Genomic DNA, 3,472 nt, shown 5'->3' with positions numbered 1-3,472 from the left:
CGATACACATTCTAACCCGAAAGTGTAGAGTTGCCTCTCTGTGAACAGGCAGGTCTGGTCTAACGGTAACTGACGGAGTTCAAACCCTTATTGACGGATTTGGACGTGTGGTTGTTCTCTGAATAAATCAAAACAACAATTTAACCACTTTAAATAGAGAAAAAAGAGGCCTTCGTTTCAGAAAAAATAAATATTTATTGAAAAAGATTCGCCATTTCTCCCGTCTGTTTTGACTGAGCTGTGAGTCAATTTAATTGCTACTATCTTGTCCTGGTATGATGTGAGACGCCTAATTTAGCGTTTTGACCAAACCTGACAGACAGCCAATTACGACAGAAGAACTGCAGCAGAACCATACAGAAGTTCTGTTTCCACAGTTAAGAAACATCGTTTAGATCCAACAGACTTGCCGAAATAGTTTTTCCTGCATCCACAGTATTTTATCCCATCTCGTCCATCTAGTTTGTCTTTGAGCTTTTCTGATATGAACACAGTATTTTATCCCATCTCGTCCATCAAGTTTGTCTTTGAGCTTTTCTGATATGAACACAGTATTTTATCCCATCTCGTCCATCTAGTTTGTCTTTGAGCTTTTCTGATATGAACACAGTATTTTATCCCATCTCGTCCATCAAGTTTGTCTTTGAGCTTTTCTGATATGAACACAGTATTTTATCCCATCTCGTCCATCAAGTTTGTCTTTGAGCTTTTCTGATATGAACACAGTATTTTATCCCATCTCGTCCATCTAGTTTGTCTTTGAGCTTTTCTGAGCTTTTTTTTAATGATTATTAAAATGACAAAAGAGATTTTGTACAGTACTACACACATAATGTAACTGTATCCCATGCATGGAGGTGACAGCTTCTTCACATCCCAAACCTTCTTGGCATCAGTGTGGAAGGCAGCATCACCCAGGCAGACGGCTCGTGCTCCCCCAGTCCCAGTCCCCTGCTCCAGCATGTCTGTTGGTGCCCCCCCAGTCCCAGTCACCTGCTCCAGCATGTCTGTTGGTGCCCCCCCCAGTCCGAGTCCCCTGCTCCAGCATGTCTGTTGGTGCCCCCCCCAGTCCCAGTCCCCTGCTCCAGCATGTCTGTTGGTGCTCCCCCAGTCCCAGTCTCCTGCTCCAGCATGTCTGTTGGTGCTCCCCCAGTCCCAGTCTCCTGCTCCAGCATGTCTGCCTGAGGTCCACGGTGGTGCCCCCACTCACCCAGCTATACCTGTCTATGCGTTGTGTGAGAGAGGGAGAGAGAGAGATAGAGATAGAGAGAGGTAAAAGAGAGGGAGAGACAGAGAGAGAGGGAGAGAGAGGGAGACAGAGATAGAGAGGCACACGAGAGAGAGAGAGAGAGAGAGAGAGAGAGAGAGAGAGGGAGAGGCACAAGAGAGAGAGAGAGAGAGAGAGAGAGAGAGAGAGAGAGAGGAGAGAGAGGGAGAGGCAGAGAGAGAGAGAGAGAAGAGAGAGAGAGAGAGAGAGAGAGAGGGAGAGGCACAAGAGAGAGAGACAGAGAGAGGGAGAGGCACACGAGAGAGAGAGAGAGAGAGAGAGAGAGGGAGAGGCACAAGAGAGAGAGAGAGAGAGGGAGAGGCACAAGAGAGAGAGACAGAGAGAGGGAGAGGCACACGAGAGAGAGAGAGAGAGAGAGAGAGAGAGAGAGAGAGAGAGAGAGAGAGAGAGAGAGAGAGAGAGAGAGAGAGAGAGAGGGAGAGGCACAAGAGAGAGAGAGAGAGAGAGAGAGGGAGAGGCACAAGAGAGAGAGAGAGAGAGAGAGAGAGAGAGAGAGAGAGAGAGAGAGAGAGAGAGAGAGAGAGAGAGAGAGAGAGAGAGAGGCACAATAGAGAGAGAAAGGGGGAGAGAGAGAGAAATTAAGAGAAGAAAAGGATTTCATCATTGCTTTAAACAACTCAAGTGGTTTCTATATTTTGCCCTTGAGGGATGGAGAGAGAAAACATGTCCTGAAACGTGACCACATCTGTCCCCAGTGGTTTAGTTATTGAGATAGAGGCCATGGATGAGATCGCTAGAGACAGGAGGAGTCTGACAATGAAAACAAGAACAGGGGTTGAGGTGTGTGGTGACAGTGGCTCCACTACTCCCTTCGCTATACCTGTCTATGCTGACAGTGTGTGTGTTATTGTGTGCGTGTGTGTGTGTTGTGATAGAGTGGGGGTAGAGGCAGAGCAGTAACCCTCCTAACCTCCTCTCGCTTCCTGACTGACAGGCTCTGCCTCACACACACACACACACACACACACACACACACACACACACACACACACACACACACACACACACACACACACACACACACACACACACACACACACACACACACACACACACACACACAGTCTCTGCCTTGTGTCACATCAGAATACAGCCTTGCGTCATCTCTGGGTCAAATAACAACAGCCTGACTGATGGGTGAAGGGAGGGAGAGTAACCCAACACACACACACACACACACACACACACACACACACACACACACACACACACACACACACACACACACACACACACACACACTGTGCCCCCCCTCCCCATGTAACTAGCGGTTTCTTCAGGTGTCAGAAGCAGAGATCCTGACAGGAATCCGTGATGTCATAATGTGGTAACGGAACTGTGTCGTTATCTAAAACACATAGAAAACACCTCATTCAATTAACAAACTAGCCCTGATTGGCTCAGGCATTATATCCACTGCATCGGCTCACAGGGTATGAACCTCTGCTAAGAAAGAAGAGGATATTGTTACAGGACGGAGGTAACGAAGAAGGAAGAGGATATTGTTACAGGACGGAGGTAACGAAGAAGGAAAGAGGATATTGTTACAGGAGGGGGGTAACGAAGAAGGAAAGAGGATATTGTTACAGGAGGGAGGTAACGAAGAAGGAAGAGGATATTGTTACAGGAGGGGGGTAACGAAGAAGGAAAGAGGATATTGTTACAGGAGGGTGGTAACGAAGAAGGAAGAGGATATTGTTACAGGAGGGGGGTAACGAAGAAGGAAAGAGGATATTGTTACAGGCGGGATGTAACGAAGAAGGAAAGAGGATATTGTTACAGGAGGGAGGTAACGAAGAAGGAAGAGGATATTGTTACAGGAGGGTGGTAACGAAGAAGGAAAGAGGATATTGTTACAGGAGGGTGGTAACGAAGAAGGAAGAGGATATTGTTACAGGAGGGTGGTAACGAAGAAGGAAGAGGATATTGTTACAGGAGGGTGGTAACGAAGAAGGAAGAGGATATTGTTACAGGAGGGTGGTAACGAAGAAGGAAAGAGGATATTGTTACAGGAGGGTGGTAACGAAGAAGGAAGAGGATATTGTTACAGGAGGGTGGTAACGAAGAAGAGGATATTGTTACAGGAGGGGGGTAACGAAGAAGGAAAGAGGATATTGTTACAGGAGGAAGGTAACGAAGAAGGAAGAGGATATTGTTACAGGAGGGTGGTAACGAAGAAGAAAA

General features: G+C 47.0%; 1 long non-coding RNA gene across 4 annotated transcripts in view; it reads right to left on the bottom strand.

Moving 5' to 3' along the window:
* Nucleotides 1-431: 431 nt before the first annotated feature.
* LOC120051546 overlaps nt 432-3,472 on the bottom strand; it is a 31,752-nt gene continuing 28,711 nt past the window's right edge. For all 4 annotated transcript variants that reach the window (XR_005477281.1, XR_005477280.1, XR_005477278.1 and 1 more), the window contains one exon: nt 432-1,224. This is a non-coding gene — a long non-coding RNA (uncharacterized LOC120051546). The remainder of the gene's footprint in view (nt 1,225-3,472) is intronic.

The sequence above is a fragment of the Salvelinus namaycush genome, chromosome 7, assembly GCF_016432855.1.
Source record: "Salvelinus namaycush isolate Seneca chromosome 7, SaNama_1.0, whole genome shotgun sequence".
Lineage (NCBI taxonomy): Eukaryota > Metazoa > Chordata > Actinopteri > Salmoniformes > Salmonidae > Salvelinus > Salvelinus namaycush.
This window is presented reverse-complemented; position numbering and strand designations above follow the sequence as displayed.